At 43.6% G+C, this 21,038-nt stretch overlaps 2 long non-coding RNA genes across 5 annotated transcripts in view; both read left to right on the top strand.

Annotated features, from left to right (window-relative positions):
* Nucleotides 1-21,038, top strand: part of LOC125964187 (uncharacterized) — a 1,110,464-nt gene that overhangs the window by 606,606 nt on the left and 482,820 nt on the right. The gene's annotated exons all lie outside the window — the stretch shown is intronic.
* The window catches only part of LOC125964186 (uncharacterized), a 546,888-nt gene that overhangs the window by 52,307 nt on the left and 473,543 nt on the right, over nucleotides 1-21,038 (top strand). Inside the window, exon 1 of one of the 3 annotated variants that reach the window (XR_007476911.1) lies at nucleotides 6,442-6,518. The exons of the other annotated variants lie outside the window; for them this stretch is intronic. This is a non-coding gene — a long non-coding RNA (uncharacterized LOC125964186). Of the gene's footprint in view, nucleotides 1-6,441; nucleotides 6,519-21,038 lie in introns of those variants that run through there. 3 annotated transcript variants of the gene reach the window in all.

Below are 21,038 nucleotides of genomic sequence, written 5' to 3'. Positions count from 1 at the left end.
GTTTTCTACATTTGAGACGCTGGTCTGTTTTGTAATTCAGTTCCTGTGTAGCCAAGTTTACATTCCGTGTACTAGTGATATAGTATGATGTTTCTTTTTCTGTGTGATTTATTTTGCTTAGAATCATCGAACCTGAATCCACTCATTATGCTGCTACGGGCCTGATGACATAGATTTCTTTGCTGAGTGATATTGCATTGTATGTAAGTACCACAACTTCTTTATCCATTTTTCGCTTTCTGCAATATTGAACTTGTACCGTAAACGAGGTTCTTGTAAACAGAGCCGTCCCAAACTTTGGTGTGGCTGTGTCTTTTTGATTTTAATTTCCCTAAGGTATAGGCCATAATTGGAAGTGCCCTAGGTTCTTTTGCTTTGTTTCTTGGATGTTTCAGGAAACACCACACACTTGTCCAGAGTGGCTGTTGGCAATTTACATCCCGCCCATCAGCATAACAAGGCTCCCAGTTCTCCATCTCCTTTCCTGCCTTTCTGGATTTTACACGTTTTTCAGATGGCCCTTTTGACTGGGGGGCAGTGAGACTTCATTGTAGTGCAGATTTCTTTTGCAAGCTTGCTTGGTTGGCCAAAAAGGGCGTATGCGTTTTTTCCTGAATATATTCAGGAAAAAACGCATACGCACTTTTTGGCCAAGTGCATCATTGTGGACGTTCTGCCTCTTTTCCTATGCTTTACATGCAAATCCAGTCTACCTCCTGAAATCGGTTTCCTGCAATTCTGCACCACTTTCAAGTCCTCTTGGCAGCCTTACTTCAATATATTTTTGGACGATAGCTGTCATTTATAACTCTGCAGGTTTGTGAATTACAGTGCCCCTGAGCTCCTTTCTTCAACTCGCTTTCTTGTGAGCTGGCTGCAACACCGCAGGATTGCTTCAGGCCCTAGTGTTGTTCCGGCATGGCACGCTGAGCCTTTGGTTAATTCCTCTTCCTGGTGGGAAATGAGAGTTAAATTTGCCCGTCCAGACACCTCCAGCTAGTCTCTCATTGGTTCTCCCTATTCCTGTTTATTTTCCGCAGAAATTGCAAACTGGGCCAAACAGGAGGTTAAAGGCACTGACTCTCCAAGTGGGGAGAGTGTTAGTGAAGCGTCTGGAATGTTGTACCCGTGTACCAGGGTTGAAAACTGAGACACATTTGAACACGTTTCCCGATCACACGGTGGATCATACTCTGGGTTCCACATGCATGTTTTAGCTGAAGGAAGAATCCCTTAAACCTGGAGAGTTGAGACCCATGGAATGGGTACCATGCAATATGACTTCAAAGGGTCTGCATTTGCTCACTGAACCTCACCAATCCTATCACTGCTGCGTTTATGCTGCTGTACACACGCTTGATTCTCTTTCGGAGACATATAAATCCATAAGTATTAAGATTCTTACAAGTCAGGTATATTCTTAGGCGTTTAATATGGGGTGTTGAGTCCACTTCGTTGAGCAAGGAGTAGCTGTTGTCTATTACATATTTGGCTTATGGAATGGTATCTGTGCTAATTTCAATCTCTGGTTTTATGCAGCACCCCAACTCACCTTTCCCCTTAAGCAAGCATAAGTTGGTGTTCTACATTTGAGACCCTGTTCTGTTTTGTAATTCAGTTCCTGTGTAGCCAAGTTTACATTCCGTTTAGTAGTGATATCTTATGATGTTTCTTTTTCTGTGTGACTTATTACACTTAGAATCATCGTACCTGAATCCACTCATTATGCTGCTATGGGCCTGATGACATAGATTTCATTGCTGAGTGGTATTGCATTGTACGTAAGTACCACAACTTCTTTATCCATTTTTTGCTTTCTGTGATATTAAACTTGTACCATAAACGAGGTTCTTGTAAAGAGAGCCATTCCAAAGTTTGGGGTGGCTGTGTCTTTTTGATTTTAATTTCCCTAAGCTATAGGATCATAAGTGGAATTGCCCTAGGCTCTGTTGCTTTGTTTTTTAGATGTTTCAGGAAACACCATACACTTCTCCAGAGTGGTTGTTGGCAATTTACATCCTGCCCATCAGCATAAGAAGGCTCCCAGTTCTCCATGGCCTGGGCTGCCTTTCTGGATTTTACACTTTTTTCAGATGGCCCTTTTGACCGGTGGCAGTGAGACTTCATTTTAGTGCAGATTTCCTTTGCAAGCTTGCTTGGTTGACCAAAAAGGGCGTATGCGTTTTTTCCTGAATATATTCAGGAAAAAACGCATACGCCCTTTTTGGCCAAGTGCATCATTGTGGACGTTCTGCCTCTTTTCCTATGCTTTACATTCAATTCCAGTCTACCTCCTGAAATCGGTTTCCTGCAATTCTGCCCCGCTTTCAAGTCCACTTGGCAGCCTTACTTCAATATGTTTTTGGACGATAGCTGGCATTTATATCTCTGCAGGTTTGTGAATTACAGTGCCCCTGAGCTCCTTTCTTCAACTCGCTTTCTTGTGAGCTAGCCGCAACACCGCAGGATTGCTTCAGGCCCTAGTGTGGTTCCAGCATGGCACGCTGAGCCTTTGATTAATTCCTCTTCCTGGTAGGAAATGAGAGTTAAATTTGCCCGTCCAGACACCTCCAGCTAGTCTCTCATTGGTTCTTCCTATTCCTGTTCATCTTACGCAGAAATTGCAAACTGGGCCAAACAGGAGGTTAAAGGCACTGACTCTCTAAGTGGGGAGAGTGTTAGTAAAGCGTCTGGAATGTTGCACCCGAACACCAGGGGACGAAAACTGAGACACATTTGAACACGTTTCCCGATCACATGGTGCATCATACTCTGGGTTCCACATGCATGTTTTAGCTGAAAGAAGAATCCCTTAAACCTGGAGAGTTGAGACCCATGGAATGGGTACCATGCAATATGACTTCAAAGGGTCTGCATTTGCTCACCGATCCTCACCAATCCTATCACTGCTGCGCATATGCCGCTGTACACACGCTTGATTCTCTTTTGGAGACATATAAATCCATAGGTTTTAAGATTCTTACTAGTCAGGTATATTCTTAGGCGTTTAATATGGGGTGTAGTGTCCATTTCGTTGAGCAAGGAGTAGCTCTTGTCTATTACATATTTGGCTTATGGAATGGTATCTGTGCTAATTTCAATCTCTGGTTTTATGCAGCACCCCAACTCACCTTTCCCCTTAAGCAAGCATAAGTTGGTTTTCTACATTTGAGACCCTGGTCTGTTTTGTAATTCAGTTCCTGTGTAGCCAAGTTTACATTCCGTGTACTAGTGATATAGTATGATGTTTCTTTTTCTGTGTGACTTATTTCACTTAGAATCATCGTATCTGAATCCACTCATTATGCTGCTACGGGCCTGATGACATAGATTTCATTGCTGAGTGATATTGCATTGTACGTAAGTACCACAACTTCTTTATCCATTTTTCACTTTCTGTGATATTGAACTTGTACCGTAAACAAGGTTCTTGTAAACAGAGCCGTCCCAAACTTTGGGGTGGCTGTGTCTTTTTGATTTTAATTTCCCTAAGCTATAGGACCATAAGTGGAAGTGCCCTAGGCTCTGTTGCTTTGTTTCTTGGATGTTTCAGGAAACACCACACACTTGTCCAGAGTGGCTGTTGGCAATTTACATCCCACCCATAAGCATAACAAGGCTCCCAGTTCTCCATGGCCTGTCCTGCCTTTCTGGATTTTACACTTTTTTCAGATGGCCCTTTTGACCGGGGGGCAGTGAGACTTCATTGTAGTGCAGATTTCCTTTGCAAGCTTGCTTGGTTGGCCAAAAAGGGCGTATGCGTTTTTTCCTGAATATATTCAGGAAAAAACACATACGCCCTTTTTGGCCAACTGCATCATTGTGGACGTTCTGCCTCTTTTCCTATGCTTTACATGCAATTCCAGTCTACCTCCTGAAATCGGTTTCCTGCAATTCTGCCCCACTTTCAAGTCCTCTTGGCAGCCTTACTTCAATATATTTTTAGACGATAGCTGTCATTTATAACTCTGCAAGTTTGTGAATGACAGTGTCCCTGAGCTCCTTTCTTCAACTCGCTTTCTTGTGAGCTGGCCGCAACACCGCACGATTGCTTCAGGCCGTAGTGTGGTTCCGGCATGGCACGCTGAGCCTTTGGTTAATTCCTCTTCCTGCTGGGAAATGAGAGTTAAATTTGCCCGTCCAGACACCTCCAGCTAGTCTCTCATTGGTTCTCCCTATTCCTGTTCATTTTCCGCAGAAATTGCAAACTGGGCCATACAGGAGGTTAAACGCACTGACTCTCCAAGTGGGGAGAGTGTTAGTAAAGCGTCTGGAATGTTGCACCCGAGTAGCAGGGGACGAAAACTGAGACACATTTGAACACGTTTCCCGATCACACAGTGGATCATACTCTGGGTTCCACATGCATGTTTTAGCTGAAGGAAGAATCCCTGAAACCTGGAGAGTTGAGACCCACGGAATGGTTACCATGCAATACGACTTCAAAGGGTCTGCATTTGCTCAAAGAACCTCACCAATCCTATCACTGCTGCGTTTATGCTGCTGTACACACGCTTGATTGTCTTTCGGAGACATATAAATCCATAGGTATTAAGATTCTTACCAGTCAGGTATATTCTTAGGCGTTTAATATGGGGTGTTCAGTCCACTCCGTTGAGCAAGGAGTAGCTCTTGTCTATTACATATTTGGCTTATGGAACGGTATCTGTGCTAATTTCAATCTCTGGTTTTATGCAGCAGCCCAACTCACCTTTACCTTAAGCAAGCATAAGTTGGTGTTCTACATTTGAGACCCTGTTCTGTTTTGTAATTCAGTTCCTGTGTAGCCAAGTTTACATTCCATGTATTAGTGATATCTTATGATGTTTCTTTTTCTGTGTGACTTATTTCACTTAGAATCATCGTATCTGAATCCACTCATTATGCTGCTACGGGCCTGATGACATAGATTTCATTGCTGAGTGATATTGCATTGTACGTAAGTACCACAACTTCGTTATCCATTTTTCGCTTTCTGTGATATTGAACTTGTACCGTAAACAAGGTTCTTGTAAACAGAGCCGTCCCAAACTTTGGGGTGGCTGTGTCTTTTTGATTTTAATTTCCCTAAGCTATAGGACCATAAGTGGAAGTGCCCTAGGCTCTGTTGCTTTGTTTTTTGGATGTTTCAGGAAACACCATACACTTCTCCAGAGTGGCTGTTGGCAATTTACGTCCCACCCATCAACATAACAGGGCTCCCAGTTCTCCATGGCCTCTCCTGCCTTTCTGGATTTTACACTTTTGTCATATGGCCCTTTTGACCGGGGGGCAGTGAGACTTCATTGTAGTGCAGATTTCCTTTGCAAGCTTGCTTGGTTGGCCAAAAAGGGTGTTTGCGTTTTTTCCTGAATATATTCAGGAAAAAACGCATATGCCCTTTTTGGCCAAGTGCATCATTGTGGACGTTCTGCCTCTTTTCCTATGCTTTACATGCAATTCCATTCTACCTCCTGAAATCGGTTTCCTGCAATTCTGCCCCGCATTCCAATCCTCTTGGCAGCCTTACTTCAACATATTTTGGGACGATAGCTGTCATTTATAACTCTGCAGGTTTGTGAATGACAGTGCCCCTGAGCTCCTTTTTTCAACTCGCTTTCTTGTGAGCTGGCCGCAACACCGCAGGATTGCTTCAGGCCCTAGTGTGGTTCCGGCATGGCACGCTGAGCCTTGGTTAATTCCTCTTCCTGGTGGGAAATGAGAGTTAAATTTGCCCGTCCAGACACCTCCAGCTAGTCTCTCATTTGTTCTCCATATTTCTGTTCATTTTCCGCAGAAATTGCAAACTGGGCCAAACAGGAGGTTAAAGGCACTGACTCTCCAAGTGGGGAGAGTGTTAGTAAAGCGTCTAGAATATTGCACCTGAGTACCAGGGGACGAAAAGTGAGACACATTTGAACACGTTTCCCGATCACACGGTGGATCATACTCTGGGTTCCACATGCATGTTTTAGCTGAAGGAAGTGTCCCTTAAAATTGGAGAGTGGAGACCCATGGAATGGTTACCCCGCAATATGATTTCAAAGGGTCTGCATTCGCTCACCGAACCTCAAAAATCCTATCACTGCTGCATATATGCTGCTGTACACACGCTTGATTCTCTTTTGGAGACATATAAATCCATAGGTTTTAAGATTCTTACTAGTCAGGTATATTCTTAGGCGTTTAATATGGGGTGTAGTGTCCATTTCGTTGAGCAAGGAGTAGCTCTTGTCTATTACATATTTGGCTTATGGAATGGTATCTGTGCTAATTTCAATCTCTGGTTTTATGCAGCACCCCAACTCACCTTTCCCCTTAAGCAAGCATAAGTTGGTGTTCTACATTTGGGACCCTGTTCTGTTTTGTAATTCAGATCCTGTGTAGCCAAGTTTACATTCCGTGTAGTAGTGATATCTTATGATGTTTCTTTTTCTGTGTGATTTATTTCACTTAGAATCATCATACCTGAATCCACTCATTATGCTGCTACGGGTCTGATGACATAGATTTCATTGCTGAGTGTTACTGCATTATACGTAAGTACCACAACTTCGTTATCCATTTTTCGCTTTCTGTGATATTGAACTTGTACGGTAAACAAGGTTCTTGTAAACAGAGCTGTCCCAAACTTTGGGGTGGCTGTATCTTTTTGATTTTAATTTCCCTAAGCTATAGGACCATAAGTGGAAGTGCCCTAGGCTCTGTTGCTTTGTTTTTTAGATGTTTCAGGAAACACCATACACTTCTCCAGAGTGGCTGTTGGCAATTTACATCCCACCCATCAGCATAACAAGGCTCCCAGTTCTCCATGGCCTGTCCTGCCTTTCTGGATTTTAGACTTTTGTCAGATGGCCCTTTTGACTGGGGGGCAGTGAGACTTCATTGTAGTGCAGATTTCCTTTGCAAGCTTGCTTGGTTGGCCAAAAAGGCGTATGCATTTTTTCCTGAATATTCAGGAAAAAACGCATACGCCCTTTTTGGCCAAGTGCATCATTGTGGACGTTCTGCCTCTTTTCCTATGCTTTACATGCAATTCCAGTCTACCTCCTGAAATCGGTTTCCTGCAATTCTGCCCACTTTCATGTCCTCTTGGCAGCCTTACTTCAATATATTTTTCGATGATAGCTGTCATTTATAACTCTGCAGGTTTGTGAATGACAGTGCCCCTGAGCTCCTTTTTTCAACTCGCTTTCATGTGAGCTGGCCGCAACACGGCAGGATTGCTTCAGGCCCTAGTGTGGTTCCGGCATGGCACGCTGAGCCTTGGTTATTTCCTCTTCCTGGTGGGAAATGAGAGTTAAATTTGCCCGTCCAGACACCTCCAGCTAGTCTCTCATTTGTTCTCCATATTTCTGTTCATTTTCCGCAGAAATTGCAAACTGGGCCAAACAGGAGGTTAAAGGCACTGACTCCAAGTGGGGAGAGTGTTAGTAAAGCGTCTAGAATGTTGCACCCGAGTACCAGGGGACGAAAAGTGAGACACATTTGAACACGTTTCCCGATCACACGGTGGATCATACTCTGGGTTCCGCATGCATGTTTTAGCTGAAGGAAGTGTCCCTTAAAATTGGAGAGTGGAGACCCATGGAATGGGTACCCCGCAATATGATTTCAAAGGGTCTGCATTCGCTCACCGAACCTCACCAATCCTATCACTGCTGCATATATGCTGCTGTACACACGCTTGATTCTCTTTTGGAGACATATAAATCCATAGGTTTTAAGATTCTTACTAGTCAGGTATATTCTTAGGCGTTTAATATGGGGTGTAGTGTCCATTTCGTTGAGCAAGGAGTAGCTCTTGTCTATTACATATTTGGCTTATGGAATGGTATCTGTGCTAATTTCAATCTCTGGTTTTATGCAGCACCCCAACTCACCTTTCCCCTTAAGCAAGCATAAGTTGGTTTTCTACATTTGAGACCCTGGTCTGTTTTGTAATTCAGTTCCTGTGTAGCCAAGTTTACATTCCGTGTACTAGTGATATAGTATGATGTTTCTTTTTCTGTGTGACTTATTTCACTTAGAATCATCGTATCTGAATCCACTCATTATGCTGCTACGGGCCTGATGACATAGATTTCATTGCTGAGTGATATTGCATCGTACATAAGTACCACAACTTCTTTATCCATTTTTCACTTTCTGTGATATTGAACTTGTACCGTAAACAAGGTTCTTGTAAACAGAGCCGTCCCAAACTTTGGGGTGGCTGTGTCTTTTTGATTTTAATTTCCCTAAGCTATAGGACCATAAGTGGAAGTGCCCTAGGCTCTGTTGGTTTGTTTCTTGGATGTTTCAGGAAACACCACACACTTGTCCAGAGTGGCTGTTGGCAATTTACATCCCACCCATAAGCATAACAAGGCTCCCAGTTCTCCATGGCCTGTCCTGCCTTTCTGGATTTTACACTTTTTTCAGATGGCCCTTTTGACCGGGGGGCAGTGAGACTTCATTGTAGTGCAGATTTCCTTTGCAAGCTTGCTTGGTTGGCCAAAAAGGGCGTATGCGTTTTTTCCTGAATATATTCAGGAAAAAACACATACGCCCTTTTTGGCCAACTGCATCATTGTGGACGTTCTGCCTCTTTTCCTATGCTTTACATGCAATTCCAGTCTACCTCCTGAAATCGGTTTCCTGCAATTCTGCCCCGCTTTCAAGTCCTCTTGGCAGCCTTACTTCAATATATTTTTAGACGATAGCTGTCATTTATAACTCTGCAAGTTTGTGAATGACAGTGTCCCTGAGCTCCTTTCTTCAACTCGCTTTCTTGTGAGCTGGCCACAACACCGCAGGATTGCTTCAGGCCCTAGTGTGGTTCCGGCATGGCACGCTGAGCCTTTGGTTAATTCCTCTTCCTGGTGGGAAATGAGAGTTAAATTTGCCCGTCCAGACACCTCCAGCTAGTCTCTCATTGGTTCTCCCTATTCCTATTCATTTTCCGCAGAAATTGCAAACTGGGCCAAACAGGAGGTTAAAGGCACTGACTCTCCAAGTGGGGAAAGTTAGTAAAGCGTCTGGAATGTTGCACCCGAGTACCAGGGAACGAAAACTGAGACACATTTGAACACGTTTCCCGATCACACGGTGGATCATACTCTCGGTTCCACATGCATGTTTTAGCTGAAGGAAGAATCCCTTAAACCTGGAGAGTTGAGACCCATGGAATGGGTACCATGCAATATGACTTCAAAGCGTCTGCATTTGCTCACCGAACCTCACCAATCTTATCACTGCTGCGTTTATGCCGCTGTACAGACGCTTGATTCTCTTTCGGAGACATATAAATCCATAGGTTTTAAGATTCTTACTAGTCAGGTATATTCTTAGGCGTTTAATATGGGGTGTTGAGTCCACTTCGTTGAGCAAGGAGTAGCTCTTGTCTATTACATATTTGGCTTATGGAACGGTATCTGTGCTAATTTCAATCTCTGGTTTTATGCAGCACCCCTACTCACCTTTCCCCTTAAGCAAGCATACGTTGGTTTTCTACATTCGAGACCCTGTTCTGTTTTGTAATTCAGTTCCTGTGTAGCCAAGTTTACATTCCGTGTATTAGTGATATCTTATGATGTTTCTTTTTTTGTGTGACTTATTTCACTTAGAATCATCGTACCTGAATCCACTCATTATGCTGCTATGGGCCTGATGACATAGATTTCATTGCTGAGTGATATTGCATTGTACGTAAGTACCACAACTTGTTTATCCATTTTTCGCTTTTTGCCATATTGAACTTGTACCGTAAACGAGGTTCTTGTAAACAGAGCCGTCCCAAACTTTGAGGTGGCTGTGTCTTTTTGATTTTAATTTCCCTATGCTATAGGACCATAAGTGGAAGTGCCTTAGGCTCCGTTTCTTTGTTTTTTAGATGTTTCAGGAAACACCATACACTTCTCCAGAGTCGCTGTTGGCAATTTATATCCCACTCATCAGCATAACAAGGCTCCCAGTTCTCCATGGCCTGTCCTGCCTTTCTGGATTTTACACTTTTTTCAGATGGCCCTTTTGACCGGGGGGCAGTGAGACTTCATTGTAGTGCAGATTTCCTTTGCAAGCTTGCTTGGTTGGCCAAAAAGGGCGTATGCGTTTTTTCCTGAATATATTCAGGAAAAAACGCATACGCCCTTTTTGGCCAAGTGCATCATTGTGGACGTTCTGCCTCTTTTCCTATGCTTTACATGCAATTCCAGTCTACCTCCTGAAATCGGTTTCCTGCAATTCTGCCCCGCTTTCAAGTCCTCTTGGCAGCCTTACTTCAATATATTTTTGGACGATAGCTGTCACCTATAACTCTGCAGGTTTGTGAATTACAGTGCCTCTGAGCTCCTTTCTTAAACTCGCTTTCTCGTGAGCTGGCCGCAACACCGCAGGATTGCTTCAGGCCCTAGTGTGGTTCCGGCACGGCACGTTGAGCCTTTGGTTAATTCCTCTTCGTGGTGGGAAATGAGAGTTAAATTTGCCCGTCCAGACGCCTCCAGCTAGTCTCTCATTGGTTCTCCCTATTCCTGTTCATTTTCCGCAGAAATTGCAAATTGGGCCAAACAGGAGGTTAAAGGCACTGACTCTCCAAGTGGGGAGAGTTAGTAAAGCGTCTGGAATGTTGCACCCGAGTACCAGGGGACGAAAACTGAGACACATTTGAACACGTTTCCCGATCACACGGTGGATCATACTCTGGGTTCCACATGCATGTTGTAGCTGAAGTAAGAATCCCTTAAACCTGGAGAGTTGAGACCCATGGAATGGGTACCATGTAATATGGCTTCAAAGGGTCTGCAATTGCTCACTGAACCTCACCCATCCTATCACAGCTGCTTTTATGCCGTTGTACACACGCTTGATTCCCTTTCGGAGACATATCAATCCATAGGTTTTAAGATTCTTACTAGTCAGGTATATTCTTAGGCGTTTAATATGTGTTGTTGAGTCCACTTCGTTGAGCAAGGAGTAGCTCTTCTCTATTACATATTTGGCTAATGGAACGGTATCTGTGCTAATTTCAATCTCTGGTTTTATGCAGCACCCCAACTCACCTTTCCCCTTAAGCAAGCATAAGTTGGTTTTCTACATTTGAGACCCTGTTCTGTTTTGTAATTCAGTTCCTGTGTAGCCAAGTTTACATTCCGTGTATTAGTGATATCTTATGATGTTTCTTTTTCTGTGTGACTTATTTCACTTAGAATCATCGTAGCTGAATCCACTCATTATGCTGCTACGGGCCTGATGACATAGATTTCATTGCTGAGTGATATTGCATTGTACGTAAGTACCACAACTTCTTTATCCATTTTTCGCTTTCTGTGATATTGAACTTGTACCGTAAACGAGGTTCTTGTAAACAGAGCCGTCCCAAACTTTGGGGTGGCTGTGTCTTTTTGATTTTAATTTCCCTAAGCTATAGGACCATAAGTGGAAGTGCCCTAGGCTCTGTTGCTGTGTTTTTTAGACGTTTCAGGAAACACCATACACTTCTCCAGAGTTTCTGTTGGCAATTTACATCCCGCCCATCAGCATAAGAAGGCTTCCAGTTCTCCATGGCCTGTCCTGCCTTTCTGGATTTTACACTTTTTTCAGATGGCCCTTTTGACCGGGGGGCAGTGAGACTTCATTGTAGTGCAGATTTCCTTTGCAAGCTTGCTTGGTTGGCCAAAAAGGGCGTATGCGTTTTCTCCTGACTATATTCAGGAGAAAACGTATACGACCTTTTTGGCCAAGTGCATCATTGTGGACGTTCTGCCTCTTTTCCTATGCTTTACATGCAATTCAGTCTACCTCCTGAAATCAGTTTCCTGCAATTCTGCCCCGCTTTCAAGTCCTCTTGGCAGCCTTACTTCAATATATTTTTGGACGATAGCTGTCATTTATAACTCTGTAGGTTTGTGAATGACAGTGCCCCTGAGCTCCTTTCTTCAAGTCACTTTCTTGTGAGCTGGCCGCAACACCGCAGGATTGCTTCAGGCCCTAGTGTGGTTCCGGCACGGCACGCTGAGCCTTTGGTTAATTCCTCTTCCTGGTGGGAAATGAGAGTTAAATTTGCCCGTCCAGACACCTCCAGCTAGTCTCTCATTGGTTCTCCCTATTCCTGTTCATTTTCCGCAGAAATTGCAAACTGGGCCAAAGAGGAGGTTAAAGGCACTTACTCTCCAATTGGGGAGAGTTAGTAAAGCGTCTGCATTGTTGCACCCGAGTACCAGGGGACGAAAACTGAGACACATTTGAACACGTTTCCCGATCACACGGTGGATCATACTCTGGGTTCCACATGCATGTTTTAGCTGAAGGAAGAATCCCTTAAACCTGGAGAGTTGAGACCCATGGAATGGGTACCATGCAATATGACTTCAAAGGGTCTGCATTTGCTCACCGAACCTCACCAATCCTATCACTGCTGCGTTTATGCCGCTGTACACACGCTTGATTCTCTTTTGGAGACATATCAATCCATACGTTTTAAGGTTCTTACTAGTCAGGTATAGTCTTAGGCGTTTAATATGGGGTGTTGAGTCCACTTCATTGAGCAAGGAGTAGCTCTTGTCTATTACATATTTGGCTAATGGAACGGTATCTGTGCTAATTTCAATCTCTGGTTTTATGCAGCACCCCAACTCACCTTTCCTCTTAAGCAAGCATAAGTTGTTTTTCTACATTTGAGACCCTGTTCTGTTTTGTAAATCAGTTCCTGTGTAGCCAAGTTTACATTCCGTGTATTAGTAATATCTTATGACGTTTCTTTTTCTGTGTGACTTATTTCACTTAGAATCATCGTACCTGAATCCACTCATTATGCTGCTACGGGCCTGATGACATAGATTTCATTGCTGAGTGATATTGCATTGTACGTAAGTACCACAACTTCTTTATCCATTTTTCGCTTTCTGTGATATTGAACTTGTACCATAAACGAGGTTCTTGTAAACAGAGCTGTCCCAAACTTTGGGGTGGCTGTGTCTTTTTGATTTTAATTTCCCTAAGCTATAGGACCATAAGTGGAAGTGCCCTAGGCTCTGTTGCTTTGTTTTTTAGATGTTTCAGGAAACACCATACACTTCTCCAGAGTGGCTGTTGGCAATTTACATCCCGCCCATCAGCATAACAAGGCTCCCAGTTCTCCATGGCCTGTCCTGCCTTTCTGGATTTTACACTTTTTTCAGATGGCCCTTTTGACTGGGGGGCAGTGAGACTTCATTGTAGTGCAGATTTCCTTTGCAAGCTTGCTTGGTTGGCCAAAAAGGGCGTATGCGTTTTTTCCTGAATATATTCAGGAAAAAACGCATACGCCCTTTTTGGCCAAGTGCATCATTGTGGACGTTCTGCCTCTTTTCCTATGCTTTACATGCAATTCCAGTCTACCTCCTGAAATCGGTTTCCTGCAATTCTGCCCCGCTTTCAAGTCCTCTTGGCAGCCTTACTTCAATATATTTTTGGATGATAGCTGTCATTTATAACTCTGCAAGTTTGTGAATGACAGTGCCCCTGAGGTCCTTTCTTTAAGTCGCTTTCTTGTGAGCTGGCCGCAACACCGCAGGATTGCTTCAGGCCCTAGTGTGGTTCCGGCATGGCACGCTGAGCCTTTGGTTAATTCCTCTTCCTGGTGGGAAATGAGAGTTCAATTTGCCCGTCCAGACACCTCCAGCTAGTCTCTCATTGTTTATCCCTATTCCTGTTCATTTTCCGCAGAAATTGCAAAATGGGCCAAACAGGAGGTTAAAGGCACTGACTATCCAAGTGGGGAGAGTGTTAGTAAAGCATCTGGAATGTTGCACTTCAGTACCAGGGGACGAAAACTGAGACCCATTTGAACACGTTTCCCTATCACATGGTGGATCATACTCTGGGTTCCACATGCATGTTTTAGCTGAAGGAAGAATCCCTTAAACCTGGAGAGTTGAGACCCATGGAATGGGTACCATGCTATATGACTTCAAAGGGTCTGCATTTGCTCACCGAACCTCACCAATCCTATCACTGCTGCGTTTATGCTGCTGTACACACGCTTGATTCTCTTTCGGAGACATATCAATCCATAGGTTTTAAGATTCTTACTAGTCAGGTATATTCTTAGGCGTTTAATATGGGGTGTTGAGTCCACTTCATTGAGCAAGGAGTAGCTCTTGTGTATTACGTATTTGGCTTACGGAACGATATCTGTGCTAATTTCAATCTCTGATTTTATGCAGCACCCCAACTCACCTTTCCCCTTAAGCAAGCATAAGTTGGTTTTCTACATTTGAGACCCTGTTCTGTTTTGTAATTCAGTTCCTGTGTAGCCAAGTTTACATTCCGTGTATTAGTGATATCTTATGATGTTTCTTTTTCTGTGTGACTTATTTCCCTTAGAATCATCATACCTGAATCCACTCATTATGCTGCCTTCGGCCTGATGACATAGATTTCATTGCTGAGTGATATTGCATTGTACGTAAGTACCACAACTTCTTTATCCATTTTTCGCTTTCTGTGATATTGAACATGTACCGTAATCGAGGTTCTTGTAAACAGAGCCATCCCAAACCTTGGGGTGGCTGTGTCTTTTTGATTTTAATTTCCCTAAGCTATAGGACCATAAGTGGAAGTGCCCTAGGCTCTGTTGCTTTGTTTTTTAGATGTTTCAGGAAACACCATACACTTCTCCAGAGTGGCTGTTGGCAATTTACATCCCGCCCATCAGCATAACAAGGCTCCCAGTTCTCCATGGCCTGTCCTGCCTTTCTGGATTTTACACTTTTTTCAGATGGCCCTTTTGACCGGGGGGCAGTGAGACTTCATTGTAGTGCAGATTTCCTTTGCAAGCTTGCTTGGTTAGCCAAAAAGTGTGTATGCGTTTTTTCCTGAATATATTCAGGAAAAAACGCATATGCCCTTTGTGGCCATGTGCGTCATTGTGGACTTTCTGCCTATTTTCCTATGCTTTACATGCAATTCCAGTCTACCTCCTGAAATCGGTTTCCTGCAATTCTGCCCCGCTTTCAAGTCCTCTTGGCAGCCTTACTTCAATATATTTTTGGACGATAGCTGTCATTTATAACTCTGCAGGTTTGTGAATTACAGTGCCCCTGAGCTCCTTTCTTCACTCGCTTTCTTGTGAGGTGGCCGCAACACCGCAGGATTGCTTCAGGCCCTAGTGTGGTTCCGGCATGGCATGCTCAGCATTTGGTTAATTCCGCTTCCTCGTGGGAAATGAGAGTTAAATTTGCCCGTCCAGACACCTCCAGCTAGTCTCTCATTGGTTCTCCCTATTCCTGTTCATCTTCCGCAGAAATTGCAAACTGGGCCAAACAGGAGGTTAAAGGCACTGACTCTCCCAGTGGGGAGAGTGTTAGTAAAGCGTCTGGAATGTTGCACCCGAGTACTAGGTGACGAAAACTGAGACACATTTGAACCCGTTTCCCGATCACACGGTGGATCATACTCTGGGTTCCACATGCATGTTTTAGCTGAAGGAAGAATCCCTTAAACCCGGAGAGTTGAGACCCATGGAATGGGTACCATGCAATATGACTTCAAAGGGTCTGCATTTGCTCACCGAACCTCACCAATCCTATCACTGCTGCGTTTATGCCGCTGTACACATGCTTGATTCTCTTTCGGAGACATATCAATCCATAGGTTTTAAGATTCTTACTAGTCAGGTATAGTCTTAGGCGTTTAATATGGGGTGTTGTGTCCACTTCGTTGAGCAATAACTATCTCTTGTCTATTACATATTTGGCTTATGGAACGGTATCTGTGCTAATTTCAATCTCTGGTTTTATGCAGCACCACAACTCACCTTTCCCCTTCAGCAAGCATAAGTTGGTTTTCTACATTTGAGACCCTGTTCTGTTTTGTAATTCAGTTCCTGTGTAGCCAAGTTTACATTCCGTGTATTAGTGATATCCTATGATGTTTCTTTTTCTGTGTGACTTATTTCACTTAGAATCATCGTACCTGAATCCACTCATTATGCTACTACGGGCCTGATTACATAGATTTCATTGCTGAGTGATATTGCATTGTACGTAAGTACCGCAACTTCTTTATCCATTTTTCGCTTTCTGTGATATTGAACATGTACCGTAAACGAGGTTCTTGTAAACAGAGCCATCCCAAACTTTGGGGTGGCTGTGTGTTTTTGATTTTAATTTCCCTAAGCTATAGGACCATAAGTGGAAGTGCCCTAGGCTCTGTTGCTTTGTTTTTTGGATGTTTCAGGAAACACCATACACTTCTCCAGAGTGGCTGTTGGCAATTTACATCCCGCCCATCAGCATAACAAGGCTCCCAGTTCTCCATGGCCTGTCCTGCCTTTCTGGATTTTACACTTTTTTCAGATGGCCCTTTTGACCGGGGGGCAGTGAGACTTCATTGTAGTGCAGATTTCCTTTGCAAGCTTGCTTGGTTGGCCAAAAAGTGTGTATGCGTTTTTTCCTGAATATATTCAGGAAAAAACGCATATGCCCTTTGTGGCCATGTGCGTCACTGTGGACTTTCTGCCTATTTTCCTATGCTTTACATGCAATTCCAGTCTACCTCCTGAAATCGGTTTCCTGCAATTCTGCCCCGCTTTCAAGTCCTCTTGGCAGCCTTACTTCAATATATTTTTGGACGATAGCTGTCATTTATAACTCTGCAGGTTTGTGAATTACAGTGCCCCTGAGCTCCTTTCTTCACTCGCTTTCTTGTGAGGTGGCCGCAACACCGCAGGATTGCTTCAGGCCCTAGTGTGGTTCCGGCATGGCATGCTCAGCATTTGGTTAATTCCGCTTCCTCGTGGGAAATGAGAGTTAAATTTGCCCGTCCAGACACCTTCAGCTAGTCTCTCATTGGTTCTCCCTATTCCTGTTCATCTTCCGCAGAAATTGCAAACTGGGCCAAACAGGAGGTTAAAGGCACTGACTCTCCCAGTGGGGAGAGTGTTAGTAAAGCGTCTGGAATGTTGCACCCGAGTACTAGGTGACGAAAACTGAGACACATTTGAACCCGTTTCCCGATCACACGGTGGATCATACTCTGGGTTCCACATGCATGTTTTAGCTGAAGGAAGAATCCCTTAAACCCGGAGAGTTGAGACCCATGGAATGGGTACCATGCAATATGACTTCAAAGGGTCTGCATTTGCTCACCGAACCTCACCAATCCTATCACTGCTGCGTTTATGCTGCTGTACACATGCTTGATTCTCTTTCGGAGACATATCAATCCATAGGTTTTAAGATTCTTACTAGTCAGGTATAGTCTTAGGCGTTTAATATGGGGTGTTGTGTCCACTTCGTTGAGCAATAACTATCTCTTGTCTATTACATATTTGGCTTATGGAACGGTATCTGTGCTAATTTCAATCTCTGGTTTTATGCAGCACCACAACTCACCTTTCCCCTTCAGCAAGCATAAGTTGGTTTTCTACATTTGAGACCCTGTTATGTTTTGTAATTCAGTTCCTGTGTAGCCAAGTTTACATTCCGTGTATTAGTGATATCCTATGATGTTTCTTTTTCTGTGTGACTTATTTCACTTAGAATCATCGTACCTGAATCCACTCATTATGCTACTACGGGCCTGATTACATAGATTTCATTGCTGAGTGATATTGCATTGTACGTAAGTACCGCAACTTCTTTATCCATTTTTCGCTTTCTGTGATATTGAACATGTACCGTAAACGAGGTTCTTGTAAACAGAGCCATCCCAAACTTTGGGGTGGCTGTGTGTTTTTGATTTTAATTTCCCTAAGCTATAGGACCATAAGTGGAAGTGCCCTAGGCTCTGTTGCTTTGTTTTTTGGATGTTTCAGGAAACACCATACACTTCTCCAGAGTGGCTGTTGGCAATTTACATCCCGCCCATCAGCATAACAAGGCTCCCAGTTCTCCATGGCCTGTCCTGCCTTTCTGGATTTTACACTTTTTTCAGATGGCCCTTTTGACCGGGGGGCAGTGAGACTTCATTGTAGTGCAGATTTCCTTTGCAAGCTTGCTTGGTTGGCCAAAAAGGGCGTATGTGTTTTTTCCTGAATATATTCAGCAAAAAACGCATACGCCCTTTTTGGCCAAGTGCATCATTGTGGACGTTCTGCCTCTTTTCCTATGCTTTACATGCAATTCCAGTCTACCTCCTGAAATCGGTTTCCTGCAATTCTGCCCCGCTTTCAAGTCATCTTGGCAGCCTTACTTCAATATATTTTTGGACGATAGCTGTCATTTATAACTCTGCAGGTTTGTGAATTACAGTGCCCCTGAGCTCCTTTCTTCAACTCGCTTTCTCGTGAGCTGGCCGCAACACCGCACGATTGCTTCAGGCCCTAGTGTGGTTCCGGCTCGGCATGCTGAGCCTTTGGTTAATTCCTCTTCCTGGTGGGAAATGAGAGTTAAATTTGCCCGTCCAGACACCTCCAGCTAGTCTCTCATTGGTTCTCCCTATTTCTGTTCATTTTCCGCAGAAATTGCAAACTGGGCCAAACAGGAGGTTAAAGGCACGGACTATGCAAGTGGGGAAGTTAGTAAAGCGTCTGGAATGTTGCACCCGAGTACCAGGCGACAAAAACTGAGACACATTTGAACACGTTTCCCGATCACACGGTGGATCATACTCTGGGTTCCACTTGCATGTTTTAGCTGAAGGAAGAATCCCTTAAACCTGGAGAGTTGAGACCCATGGAATGGGTACCATGCAATATGACTTCAAAGGGTCTGCATTTGCTCACCGAACCTCACCAATCCTATCACTGCTGCATTTATGCTGCTGTACACATGCTTGATTCTCTTTCGGAGACATATAAATCCATAGGTTTTAAGATTCTTACTAGTCAGGTATAGTCTTAGGCGTTTAATATGGGGTGTTGTGTCCACTTCGTTGAGCAATAACTATCTCTTGTCTATTACATATTTGGCTTATGGAACGGTATCTGTGCTAATTTCAATCTCTGGTTTTATGCAGCACCACAACTCACCTTTCCCCTTCAGCAAGCATAAGTTGGTTTTCTACATTTGAGACCCTGTTATGTTTTGTAATTCAGTTCCTGTGTAGCCAAGTTTACATTCCGTGTATTAGTGATATCCTATGATGTTTCTTTTTCTGTGTGACTTATTTCACTTAGAATCATCGTTCCTGAATCCACTCATTATGCTACTACGGGCCTGATTACATAGATTTCATTGCTGAGTGATATTGCATTGTACGTAAGTACCGCAACTTCTTTATCCATTTTTCGTTTTCTGTGATATTGAACATGTACCGTAAACGAGGTTCTTGTAAACAGAGCCATCCCAAACTTTGGGGTGGCTGTGTGTTTTTGATTTTAATTTCCCTAAGCTATAGGACCATAAGTGGAAGTGCCCTAGGCTCTGTTGCTTTGTTTTTTGGATGTTTCAGGAAACACCATACACTTCTCCAGAGTGGCTGTTGGCAATTTACATCCCGCCCATCAGCATAACAAGGCTCCCAGTTCTCCATGGCCTGTCCTGCCTTTCTGGATTTTACACTTTTTTCAGATGGCCCTTTTGACCGGGGGGCAGTGAGACTTCATTGTAGTGCAGATTTCCTTTGCAAGCTTGCTTGGTTGGCCAAAAAGGGCGTATGTGTTTTTTCCTGAATATATTCAGCAAAAAACGCATACGCCCTTTTTGGCCAAGTGCATCATTGTGGACGTTCTGCCTCTTTTCCTATGCTTTACATGCAATTCCAGTCTACCTCCTGAAATCGGTTTCCTGCAATTCTGCCCCGCTTTCAAGTCATCTTGGCAGCCTTACTTCAATATATTTTTGGACGATAGCTGTCATTTATAACTCTGCAGGTTTGTGAATTACAGTGCCCCTGAGCTCCTTTCTTCAACTCGCTTTCTCGTGAGCTGGCCGCAACACCGCACGATTGCTTCAGGCCCTAGTGTGGTTCCGGCTCGGCATGCTGAGCCTTTGGTTAATTCCTTTTCCTGGTGGGAAATGAGAGTTAAATTTGCCCGTCCAGACACCTCCAGCTAGTCTCTCATTGGTTCTCCCTATTTCTGTTCATTTTCCGCAGAAATTGCAAACTGGGCCAAACAGGAGGTTAAAGGCATGGACTATGCAAGTGGGGAAGTTAGTAAAGCGTCTGGAATGTTGCACCCGAGTACCAGGCGACAAAAACTGAGACACATTTGAACACGTTTCCCGATCACACGGTGGATCATACTCTGGGTTCCACTTGCATGTTTTAGCTGAAGGAAGAATCCCTTAAACCTGGAGAGTTGAGACCCATGGAATGGGTACCATGCAATATGACTTCAAAGGGTCTGCATTTGCTCACCGAACCTCACCAATCCTATCACTGCTGCATTTATGCTGCTGTACACATGCTTGATTCTCTTTCGGAGACATATAAATCCATAGGTTTTAAGATTCTTACTAGTCAGGTATAGTCTTACGCATTTAATATGGGGTGTTGAGTCCACTTCGTTGAGCAAGGAATAGCTCTTGTCTATTACATATTTGGCTTATGGAACGGTATCTGTGCTCATTTCAATCTCTGGTTTTATGCAGCACCCCAACTCACCTTTCCCCTTAAGGAAGCATAAGTTGGTTTTCTACATTTGAGACCCTGTTCTGTTTTGTAATTCAGTTCCTGTGTAGCCAAGTTTACATTCCGTGTAGTAGTGGTATCTTATGATGTTTCTTTTTCTGTGTGACTTATTTCACTTAGAATCATCGTATCTGAATCCACTCATTATGCTGCTACGGACCTGATGACATAGATTTCATTGATGAGTTATATTGCATTGTACGTAAGTACCAAAACTTCTTTATCCATTTTTCGTTTTCTGTGATATTGAACTTGTACCGTAAACGAGGTTCTTGTAAACAGAGCCGTCCCAAACTTTGGGGTGGCTGTGTCTTTTTGATTTTAATTTCCCTAAGCTATAGGACCATAAGTAGAAGTGCCCTAAGCTCTGTTGCTTTGTTTTTTAGATGTTTCAGGAAACACCATACACTTCTCCAGAGTGGCTGTTGGCAATTTACATCCCACCCATCAGCATAACAAGGCTCCCAGTTCTCCATGGCCTGTCCTGCCTTTCTGGATTTTACACTTTTTTCAGATGGCCCTTT

The sequence above is a fragment of the Orcinus orca genome, chromosome 4, assembly GCF_937001465.1.
Source record: "Orcinus orca chromosome 4, mOrcOrc1.1, whole genome shotgun sequence".
NCBI classification, from domain to species: domain Eukaryota; kingdom Metazoa; phylum Chordata; class Mammalia; order Artiodactyla; family Delphinidae; genus Orcinus; species Orcinus orca.
The sequence above is the reverse complement of the archived record's forward strand: the minus strand, read 5'-3'. Positions and strand labels throughout refer to the sequence as shown.